Source organism: Mesocricetus auratus, unplaced genomic scaffold, assembly GCF_017639785.1.
Source record: "Mesocricetus auratus isolate SY011 unplaced genomic scaffold, BCM_Maur_2.0 Super-Scaffold_100015, whole genome shotgun sequence".
Taxonomy (NCBI): domain Eukaryota; kingdom Metazoa; phylum Chordata; class Mammalia; order Rodentia; family Cricetidae; genus Mesocricetus; species Mesocricetus auratus.
The window spans coordinates 55,639,008-55,651,048 of NW_024429198.1; the positions used below are offsets into that span (position 1 = coordinate 55,639,008).

General features: G+C 45.7%; 1 long non-coding RNA gene across 1 annotated transcript; it reads left to right on the forward strand.

Annotated features, from left to right (window-relative positions):
* The first annotated feature begins 3,254 nt into the window (after positions 1–3,254).
* Positions 3,255–10,861, forward strand: LOC121144366. Its single transcript, XR_005881720.1, has 2 exons — positions 3,255–9,701; positions 10,349–10,861. It is a non-coding gene; the product is annotated as an uncharacterized LOC121144366 (long non-coding RNA).
* The last annotated feature ends 1,180 nt before the right edge of the window (positions 10,862–12,041 follow it).

Below are 12,041 nucleotides of genomic sequence, written 5' to 3' on the forward strand. Positions count from 1 at the left end.
AAACTCCAACTGTAGAGGCCCTCCCCACACACCACAGCCTCGGTGGCCTCTGAGATAGGAGGAGCTTCCTTGTCGTGTGTGGGTAGGGATGATGAGGTATCCTGCAGCATTAATGGGCTCTATGAGAGATGACGACCTATTTCTCCATGATGTCCACCCCAGCCTAAAGTCCCTAGGTACCTGTAGCCTCCATGCTCACAAGGTGGCCTCTGGGTCTAAGTGGATCTTCGTTAGGGTTGCTATTGCTGGGACAAAACACCATGACCAAAAAGCAATCCGGGGAGGGAAGAGTTCATTTGACTCATACTTCCACATTGCTGTTTATCCCCAAAGGAAGTCAGGACAGGAATTCAAGCAGGGCAGGAACCTGAAGGCAGAAATTGATGCAGAAGCCATAGAGGGTGCTGCTTACTGGCTTGCTCAGCCTGCTTTCTTATAGAACACAGGACCACTAGCCCAGGGATGGCACCACCCACCGTAGGCTGAGCTCTCCCACACTGATCACCAGTTTGAAAAAATGCCTTACACCTGGATCTCATGGAGGCACCTTCTTCTCTGATGACCCTAGCTTTCATCAAGTTAACATACAAAACCAGCCAGTACAGACCATCTACCTGCAATCTCTGCATAGAAGCCATCTCTCCCTCTCCTAGGTGACCTGGAGCAGACTCTGTCTTCTGGTTTTCCTACTTAAAAAAGGTAATGAGATAGTTTCTGAAATTCCCTCATCCCTAGGCAGAGAGGATGGATGGGGAGAAGATAGGGAATAGTGCTGAAGTCTAGCTCTTTGCCTAAACTGTTCTTCGGCACCTGGATGAAGCCTAGGTTGCTGGCGGCCACCCGACAAGAGGGAGAGCTCAGCCTGTAGCTTGCAGCTTCCTTTGAAATCTTCCCCTCTCTTCTCCCATGCTTCCCATAGCTCTTCGTGGTTCATTCTGAAAGTAGGAGAATGAGGCTGCCTGGTGCATAGCTCCTCATCTGGCCTTCCCTGCCTTTTCTTCAGATCAGGACAGCATCTGAACTGCTTTCCTGAATGTAGAGGACACTGGAGAATGGTCCTATAGTGTTATGTGGGTGAAGCTCCCCCTGGGGACATGGATAGAGTATTGGGAGACTCGAAAAATCAGGGTCTTGGAGAGCCCTGCGGTATAGCAATCAGAGTTGTCAGTCTGCTTAAAAATACTTGCAACAACAAAACTTCAAGGTGGCTTTTATAACAAACTTTGACCATCTTGGCTGACCACCTTACAGGAGGAAAGCTTGACAACGTAAAGTGGTTCATTTGTTGAGCGTTTAGGTTATTTGCAGTGATCATCTCTTTGTATCATGGAAAGATCCCAAACATGGGTCTAGCTGACAGGGTTATATGTGTCCATGCTCTGGCACTTTCGGCACTTAGAGACGTGTGATACAAAGCAGCACTCACCATCTGTGTGTTCACAGGTTGTCTGTGACTGCCAGGGAAGTGTGTGGATGTGTCTATGCACATTTTCACTGGGGCTTATTGTATTTTCTTTGTGTTGCTAATGTTTTTGGCCTCTGGGGGTGCTCTAAATATACAGATAGGAAATTTGAGAATCAGGATTTCTAAGCTGAAAGTAACACTAGGTAGCTTCTAATCTTTTCTCATTTCATACTTTTTGGGAATTAACAGCCACAGAAGAGAAGTAATTTACTCAGGGTCAGATAGATCAATCGATCAGTCGATCGATCGATCAATCAATCAATCAATCAATCAATCAATCATCAATCAGTCCCCTTCTCCTGTATTCTGTTTTGCTCATTAGTCTGTCTCTCTCTTTTCCTCTCTGTCTTTCTCTGTTTTCCGTCTTCAGTCAGAGCTGAGGTTGACAGAGGCAGTACAGGCTCTGTTTTTAGGAAGGTTGTTTAGAAGTTGCTCATGGCAATGGAGGTGGAGGCTCAAAATATCCTTGTTTCTCCGGTAAGTCTGGAGCCCAAGGGAGCAATGTTTCCCTTGAAGGAAGGGGAGGGACTGGGGGGGGTAGGGGGAGTGGCTGAGAGGAGGAGGGGGAGGGGCTGAGAGGAGGAAAGGGAGGATTGGCTCCGCCGTGAGAAACCTGCTTTCAGCCTGGGTTTTATTCCTTCCAGAAGCTGACTTGATCAACTCATGGGGAAGAAGGAGGTAGAATTCTTCCTTCTAGTAGCCTTTTCTCCAACTCTAGTTTAGACTCTCGTTCAACTATCCCTTGAGGGAAGAAATACATGCTATTCGTCTGGTACTCAAAGGCACAAAAAAAGTCCCGGTTCCAAGCCTGCTTTGCTGACGCTGGAGTTTGGCACTCAGTTCTAAATGGCAGAGCCGAAGTGACCAGAAGCCACCTTTTGACTGATCTCACGGAATCGTGGGTTTGGAATGACCTCAGCATCCATTCCGTTTCCCCTTCACTCACTGGAGGAATCTGTTGCCCATAATCCAGAAGATTCTCCAACTAAGAACTCTTGGTTGCTTAGTTATCTTTGGCAGAGGGGAGCTCACTTCACACGGCAGCCAGCGACTTCAAGAAATCTCAATTTGCACCCCAGAGACAACCCCTTGTCTCATTCCTTTTGTTTGCCAATGGTTAGGAAGAGGCAGCTGTCTCTGCTTCTCCCTATGCTTTGGTCCTTTGGTTTGTAATACTGTTAGATCTGGTGTGTGTGTGTGTGTGTGTGTGTGTGTGTGTGTGTGTGTGTGTCCCCGTCCCACCTCACCAGACTTATTCTTACTGAAACCATCAGTGACGACTTCTTGTAACTCTAGTAGACTCCTGCAGTCCTCATATGGATGCTATCAGCCGCTTCCTCTTCTAAGGGGTCTGCTCTTTCGAGAAATATTACACTTTGTCCACCTGCCACTGCTAACCCTCTTTTCATTGGAAACCGCTTTCTTTTTACAGTTCTTAGATGTGTGGCTACCCTGGCTCTTCCCCTGAACTTTTCTTCTGTTCAGGCTTTACCTGCTTACAGGGTGGTGATCCTCTACACACTGGCGATCTGAATGAGCGTGTCTAGTCTCTTCTTTTTCACAAATTCTAAAATTCTCCATGAGAAGAAACCTCAGGCTCATCCACGAAAGAAAGGATCTCTGCTCTCTTCCTTTGTTCTCTCTGTCTCTCTCTCTGTCTCTGTCTCTGTCTCTCTCTCTCTCTCTCTCTCTCTCTCTGTGTGTGTGAGGGAGAGACCATGCATATGTTTATGTGTGTGAATACACATATATACATATGTGTGGAGGCCTAAAGTGGCAGGGCATCATGATGAATCTGGAGCTCAGCATCTTCAGCTAGTGCAGCTAGCCAATTTGCCCTCGGGACAGTGTCTGTGCTTCCGGAGTGCTGGGATTATGGGTGGCTGCAGATGCAAAGGGCCTTTACGTGGTTTCTGGTCCTCCGAACTCAGCTCCTTGCTGTTGCATGGCAAGAACTTTATCCACTGACTCACCTTCCCAATAGCCAAACTTCCCATGTTCCAAGTCAGAACAGCCCTTCTCTTCATCTTAGAGAAGGCCACTCTCACTGAGTCCCATGAGTAACATTCCTCCTTCATCTTCTTCCTGCTAACCCTCATTCTGCCTCACCGGGTTTCAATTCTGCTAAGTGGTCTCTTTGCCCTTGGCCCTACTGTCTCTGACTCATGTACACTTGGTTCTGGGCACAGAATGGAGTTTCTAAAGCAGTCTGTCCTTCCAGATCCATCTTCAACAGCTTTTAGAGGCTCCTTGTAGCCTCCAGGATACAGCTCACTGTCACCCACTCGTACGTCATGATCCTTGCCACCAGCTGAGTCTCACTTGCCTTCTTTTTGGACCCTTATTCACCCCCATTTCTTCTCTGTGTTCTGGATAAGGCTTGTGACATTTATATGCTCATTTTCTCTGCTTCCATTTGCTTATATATACCATCATCTCTCCCATCCCATCTTCCAGGAATCCACTGATACTCCTTTGCTGGTTAACTGGGCCTCAGTGATCACTTCTCTGCTGACGTCAAGGCTTGACCTCACAGGCAACAGATGTGTAAACTTTGGATGTCCCGAGGAAATTTGCACTTATGCCAGTAGCCATTCACATAAGTATACCTGCTAATTCCTTTCTCTATATCTGTAGCCCCTAAGCTTCTTGAGGGTAGGTTTCCGTTTCCTTTCTTGTTCAAGTCTGAACACCTAGTACCTGACACTGCTATGTTCAGCCAACACTCTCTGGCTAATTGAGTGACTGAAGAGTGCTCAGTGCAACTGGGATCTTGATTGTGTAAGATAGTAATGGAGTGTTGAAGGTTGTCCCTGGTATGATAGTGACCCAGTTGATGGCTTAGGAAGGTTGGCAGGGGAGATGAATGCAGAATGCAGTAAGGCATGGGGTGATGAGGACCTTGGGAAGTTGGCAGTGGTATAGGGCTGAGGTGCCTATTCCACTCCCATCCCATATGCTTCCCATGGAGTCCAGGAGATGGAGGCAATTCATGCATAATTGAAAACAACCCAAATCCAAGAATGGACTTATAATAAGCGTGTCATGAAACTGAAATGATCTCATCCTATGCCAGGAAGGTACTAATATACTACATTCTCCAAATCTGATTGTTTTCCTTTGTTCCCACCCCCCTTCTACAATAGAGTATGATCTCTGTTTGGATGATGCTCCTATTTGATTGGTAGCTACCTTACCATTATCATTACTGTCTGAAATACGTGCACAGCTTTCTGATAACTTGTCTGGGGGCTTTGACCCCTGGGAAGAATAGAATGACAACTGGAAGAGTCCAAAATACTGCTTTTTAAAAAAAGTTCAGACTGGCTAAATTTGTAGCTTATCCCAACTCTAATTTCTAGGCTAGGAACAAAGAGCACCCTCACATGGCCCTGTCTCGCCTGACCCATGCTCTCCAGCGCAGTGATAAGCGGGTGTGCTGCTTTGCTCTTTGTTAGACTGGGTTCTGCCCCATCTCTCTAAAGAAATCTTATAAATCATTGATGAGAATTCTTCTATTTTTGTCTTAAATATCCCAGCCAAGAAAGCCTCATGAACACTTTCCAAATCAAAAGCTGGCATTGCATGATGCTTCCTCATTGATGGCGGGCCCATTTCATTGTTTTTTTTCTCTTCCCACTTTTGGCTCTGCTGTTGGTGACAACAATGCCAAGTCTCAGCCTGAGGGTGTGGAGGCAGGGCTGGTGCTGATGCTGAACTCTGTGTGGCCTTTCTCTCTTTCCTCTGTCTGGCATGCCCTTCTCCTCCTGTCTGCAATGATAACTGGTGTTCGTTTTCAGTAAGGTTTGCTCCTACCTTCTTTCTGCCTCTCTCTCAGTCCCTACCCCATAAACTCTGTGCCTAGAAATTCAACCTCCATCTGCACATACAAGGTTTAGTGGATAAAAGGGCCTATCCCACGGCACGTGCCGAGTCACATTTGTTCATAAAGATGACGTCCCACTTGTTCCCCACTAGCAAGGGGATTACAAATGGCTCATGACAAATAACCCGTAGCTGAATTGAATGAATAAGTGAAACCAAAGGCCTAAAAGGTTTGACACATTGCATGCATGTTAGGTCTTTTGCACCCCCAAGAACTCTCTGGACATGCTACCTGAAGGTGGTTTAACACAGAATGTTTCTGCGACTCCAAAATTATGCTCTATGGAGAGGTAAGATGAGGAGAATTCATTTTTTTCCTCATGATCTCCAACTTGTTGGGTCCGTCTCTCACTTTGGCTTCTCAGCCTTCATAAAAATACTTTACATTGCCTCTCCTTCGCTTATGAATTGTTTGCTTTAGTATGAGCTCTCTAATCCAAGTAAGTCTTGTATTCCAGACCAGAATAGAAATACATGGAGGAAAAAAATGTGTCCTTTTAATTTGCAGTCAAACTGTGTAGACTCCATTCATCAGGAATTTCTTTATTTTTTCTTTTTCATTCTTCTCTCATACAATACACCCCAACTGCAGCTTCCCCTCCCTCGATACCTCCCCAGTACCCACCCCACTCCCATCGACTCTGTTTACCTTCATAAAAGACCAGGCCTCCCAGGGATATCAACGGACTGTGTAGCAATGTTCAATAAGACTAGGGACAAACCCATCAAGGCTGTATGAGGCAACCCAGTAGAATGAAAGGGTACCAAGAGCAGGCAAAAGAATCAGAGGCACCACCACTCTCACTGTTAGGACCCCCATGAGAAGTCCAAGCTATTCAACAATAGCATGTATGCAGAGGACCTAGTGTAGACCCATGTGGGCTCCATGATTGCCACTTCAGTCCCTGTGAGCCCTCAGGAGTCCTGCCATCTGGTGGGACCCTGCTTTTATTTGTAATATTAAAGCTTAGAATCTAAGTTCAACAAGAAATCAACAGTGTATTTCCAACTATTTTTTTTAAATCATGGTTTTTATAGCCATTTTCTGACAACAAAAGTGTTATGGATTTACATAGCTTATATAATTGCATAGGTATGCAGCAGAAAAAATGTTAGATAAGTCAAAATCACCCAGGGGACTGGACAATTTTTATTATGTCTTTGTAACAATTAGATGCTTTGGAGAATTCATTCTTTGGTATTTTTACGACTATGGAGATGGTGCATTTTCTTTGCCATTAACTTGTGTGTCAGTGATAAGTGATAAGCCAGAACTGTGGAACTGCCCACCAGTACCAAACTGCTTGCATTGAAGCCCACCATAACCAATGATGTGCTGTCTTCCATGAGTGCCGTACTCTGCACCACAGTATCAGACCGTGCCCGAGGAGGTGGGTGTAAGCCTTTAGTCCGAGACCAAACACAAACACCTGGAAGAGCTTTCCCTCAGATGAGTTGCCTCATCTCCTGAAGAAGGCAGCATTCTGGTTGAACACGGAAGGAGACTGCTGATCTTATAAGCCAGGATTGTGCCTGATACCTAAAAAGTGTTCAGCAAACGCTGTTGGCAACCTAAGAAGAGACTTGTGTTCTAGGCAGCCGGAAAGAGTGAGACACGGGAAGCAGGAGGTCCAAGCTCATTTGGGATGTGGTGAGTCATATTCTGGGAGCTCAGCACAAGGCTGGGGTGTCTGAGCCAGTATCTGAGGACGGATCTGGTTGGCTGGGTGGTGGCTGAGTGTGAAAGTCCTTGAATTGAGCTGAGGATTTTAGACTTTAATCAGAAGGCGGTGGAAATCCCTGAATGTGTTGGAGCAAAGACAAGGCACGATCCATGTTGGTGAGAGGCTGTGTGGGGTGGTAAGAGCTGGGAGCAGAGCAAGCCTCCTGAGGCTGCTGCTGAAGATTGAATTGTGAGTATCAGAGTCATGAACCATAAGAGTAGCCGTGAGTGGGTGGCAGAGGGGGGGCTTTTCAAAAACAGAATGTGTAGTTCTGGGGGCTCCCTTCAGGGTGATATTTCCTTTTTGCCTGGGAACCTTGGCTTCTTGTCCTCTTCTGCCACACTGTGTCCCATGGTATCAGACCCTAGAGGGGCCTGACGTCTATAACTCCCCCCCCCCAGAGGTGGCTCTCACTCAGAGACAGGATTGACTTGAGGCTGGAGTGTGTGGATGAATTTGTTAGCATCCTTTTATATTTATAAGTTGTTACGATTTGAGTTATGCAGTGTGAGTGTATGCAAGTGTGTTTTCCCACTCAGTGGGCCTGCAGTCTCATAGGTGGGAAGAAGAAAGGCTGTAGAATAGATGGCCTGGATTTGAACCTGGCTTTCACCTGCAGGATACATGCCAACAGCCAGTTTCCTGTCTGCCTCCAGCCTCAGAGTCCATACCTGTGGAGCTGGGAGGAATGTAGCCTTCTGATTTCCTTGGCTATGCTAAATAAGATCACACCTGCTGTGTGTTTAGTGTGGTACCCCGGGCACCAGAAGAAGTCAGTCAGTACCGCTACAGCTATTGACGCTTCTTCAGGCATTAGTGGTCAGGGTAGGAGTCCTATCTTCCCTAAGCCCTTGTCAGCCCAGCCTGTGTGTGTGGCCGCTAGACATATCTTCTAGTCTGGTTATTAGTGTTCTTCCCCTCAAATCCTGACCACCTTACAAGCTGATGTAGAGGGTCCTAGTCTGTGACACAAGTACCTGCATTCACATTTGGGACAAGTTCATTAGCTTTACCATGCAAAAGACCTGGAAGACACCCCAAGACCTAACCTTTGCCCTCAGGGAATTCCCCTGGGGAAGGGGCGATAGAGAGTCCTAATAGAAGAGCTAGGACAATGAGGCAAGGCTAAGGGGAACCCGGGCTGGCATGTGCCCATTGGGAGCAGCAGCCCTGCCAGGGGAGCACAGTGGTAGGAACGGACTTCCTGGAGTCTGTCTGTGCAGCTCCCCGGCAACTTCCTGTCATCCTCAGCCAAGGGTAGGAGATGTGACTACAGGGGACACCTTGAGACTGTGGGATCAGGAAATCCCTGACACTGAACACCTCTCTTCAAAGCAATATAAATAAATAGACTAAGTATTGAATACAAGTGCCTGAATGTGTGAATGGTATGGAGTCACGCCATGGGCATTTGTCTCCACTGAAGAGAAAGTTGGAAGTGTTGGGACTGGTACACATCAGTCAAATTTGTGGCCGCAGAGCCTGTCACTGTAAAAATCAGTCATAAGTAAGGCAGAACTGAGACCTGGCTATCCTGAGGGACTTACAAGTTTAAACCAGGACAAACTTTAATTTGGGAAGTCACTGTGTTCTTAAATACTTTACTGTGTTCCAATGGGGCTGTTTTCTCCAGCTGAGCAACAGAAAGTTCCCACAGGCTTTATTGCCTAGCACTGGAAGGGAGAGACAGGGACTGCACTCAGGAAACCACCTTTGGAATCAAGTTCCTCAGATGTCAAAATAAACATCTAAAGAAGGTGGAAGTTGACTCTCACTTCTGTTATTCCATGCACTGTGTGTGTGTGCGTGTGTGTGTGCTCACTCACATATGTTTCCATGTGCGTAGTCATTTGTGTGTACAAGTGTGCAGAAAACAGAGACTGATGTGGATATCTCCTCAATTACTTTCCTTCTTATATCCTTATTTAATGGGACGGCATTTGTCACTTGAAACCAAAGGTTGTTGACTTGGCTGGTCTAGGGGATCCCTTGCCTTTACCTCCTGAAGCACTAGGATTATAGGGAGCTACCTCACCCACCTGCATTTACTTGGGCGCTGGGGATCTGAACTCAGGTCTTTATGCTTGGATAGCAAGCACCTTTCCCACTGGACCATCTCCCCAGACCTTAACTGGCATTCTTAAAATGAGAATACATGCATTGGAAACTTTACTCCCCCCCCAACCCCCATGCCCTGGTTTGATTGATGAGTGCTCTGGTTTGCAGACATCTAATTTGAATTAGCTGGAAAGATTTAAAAAGTGAGCTACATTGGAAGGTCTGGAAGGTACATTGGAAGGTCTGGAAGGTCTGGAAGGTTGGTTCATGTGTCCTGGGCTGAACAGAGGGCACCACAGTCTACAGTTTTACCTAACAGCTTGCATGCACCTTGGTGAGCCTGAGTTTGCAATCCTGAGCTGGTAAGCTGCTCCCTAGATCTCACAGGGATCTTCCAATGTCTGCCTGGTGGTGTGATGTGCACTTCAAGCTACCACCTTCGCCAGCCGCAGCCAAGTTATGGAAACCAAAGGAGTCATGTCCCACCCATTTCGAGCTTTCCCAGTTTCCCACTCTATTTCCAAGTGTGCCTGTGAATCAGCAGCTAATGAACTTGGACAGCAGAGCAGGTAAGCTACATTCTTGGGTGGTATCAGGGAAGCATTAAGTATTACACAAGGAAAGGCGTCCACTCTTAACAGGTGACGAAGATGGCGGTGCTGGAGTCATGCGGACATGTCTGGACCAAGACTTTATGGGAGGGTAGGGGAAGCTTAGGAGAATAATCCTGTTTAGATAGTCTGTTCATCTATAAATTCCCTAGGCATTTTGCCCTTATGGAAGGGAAAAACATGTGTTCTTTTTCTCTCCCCAAAGCTATCAGGAATGCACAAGAAATGGAAATACACGTTTTCCTGTTTTAGCATTTGCTTTTCAACAATATTGTTATTTAAACCTTTGATAAATGTAAACACTTATTAATCATAAATTGTTGATGATATATGCATAGAGATGTGAGAATCACTGTAGAAAGTGAAGAGTGCCTCATTTAAGAAAAGTTCATCTTTCTCAGAATTGACATCCTAGGGAAAGGTCCACCAGGAGACCTATGAAGGGCTGATATCTGAAGCGCCATAGAAATGCTTCTCCACATTTCCCGTCTAGTCAAATGGTTAAACAGTTCTGTTGGATAGGTGTCTTCATTGCTTATGCTGTCTCTAGCTGTGCTTTAACTAACACTATACTAAGAATTGCATTTTTCTCTCTCCCGACTTAGATTTAAATCTTGCAATCACTGCTGGGAAGTGAGCTGTATCATCTTGAGAAATCAGACCACAGAGACCAGCCTGCAGCTGGCAGCCTGGGTCATCTCTAATCACTTAACCCTTCGTATCAAAGGATGGCTGGGAGCAGTGGATTCCTTCTCTAAAATACGCTGTGGTGCATTTTATCAAAGAACGTCGGAGAGTTAAAATGAAATAGAGTGTGCACAGCAAATCCTTGCCTCATAAGTGGACTTGGTGCCTATATACATGAGTGATTCTGTGTATATCTCAATGCAATCCTTCCCCTATGGCTTTCTGCTAGTGTTCAAGTGCATAAGTGACTGTAGCATGTATGTACATATGTTTTGGTGTGAGACTATTCAATGCCTCTTTCTGTGCATGTGCGGATGATATGTGTGTCCATTGTGTGCCTATAGGAAACTATTTCTGTGTCATAAAATAAAAGCGATGCTATTCAAGGCTGGCCCAGAAAAATGTTTGAAATAAAGGTCGGAGTGATTTTTTTCCCTGTCTTTTTACCTGGGTACCAGCACTACCCAAATCATGTATGTGGTCAGCCATGGGTTTTTTTCTTTTTTTGGTCAGTTGTATATTACCAAATGAGACACAGAGACCTAATAAGGAATTGTAGATTAAAGTTGTCTTCAATTCTATAAAAATATTTTATCTTAAAAATATGCATATAAATGTATCTGCATGGGGGTATGTACACATGTGAGCGCAGGTAGCAGCAGAGTTTAGAAGAGGACATCGGATCCCCTGGAGATGGTGTTACAGCCAGTTGTGAGCTGTCTGACATGGATGCTAGGAACCAATTGTTGATCCTCTGGAAGAGTAGCAAGTGGTTTTAACAGCTGAGCTATCTTCCCAGGCCATCTCCTGAAGTTTTTAGGAACTCAGACCAACCACAATGTCATTGTACCTGACTAGGTATAGTGTAGCATGGCCCAACTCCCTCTGTCACCAGACCAAAAGGCTACCAGCTGCCAGTTACGTGAATGAGGCCACCTTAGACCTCAGCTTCCACTTCATTTAAGTGCTATGTGGGATGCATATGTGAGACTTGGGAGAGCCCAACAAAAGAACATCCTTGCTGAGTCTTTCCCAGATTGCCAACTGGTATGTGCAGGGGTTTGTAATAAGCGATTGGTGTTTCAGATGACTCAGTATTGTGGTTAGCCACACAGACAAATCTAATTAACTGACAGAGTTGGTAATGGGAGGGAAGTCTCTCTATTGGAGGAAAAAATGTTGGCGAGAATTAGTGGGCACGAATTATAGGAAGATATGCAATTTGGTGTTGAAATATTTATAATTCTGGTTGTATCTTATGAGTTAAACAATAGAAGATAGCTCTATTTGAGACTCCAGTTCTCATGCAGAGGTATGCACGTTAATGAGACAAGGTCCACAGTCCCGTGTGGTTTACTACTACATGACTGAGGAGTTTGGAAGGAGTTGTTTTAATCCACTTTCTGTTGCTAATCACAGCACGCCGGGTTGAGTGACTTAGAGTGAAAGCGCTTGACTTAGGCTCATGATGCTAGTCCAAGGTTGAGGACAACATCTGATGACGGACTTCTTGCCTGATAAAGGCTCAAGATGGCTCAGGGAATTACACGGCAAGAGACAGAAAGCTCTCTCTCTCTATCTCTCTGTCTCTCTTTCTCTCTCTCACACACA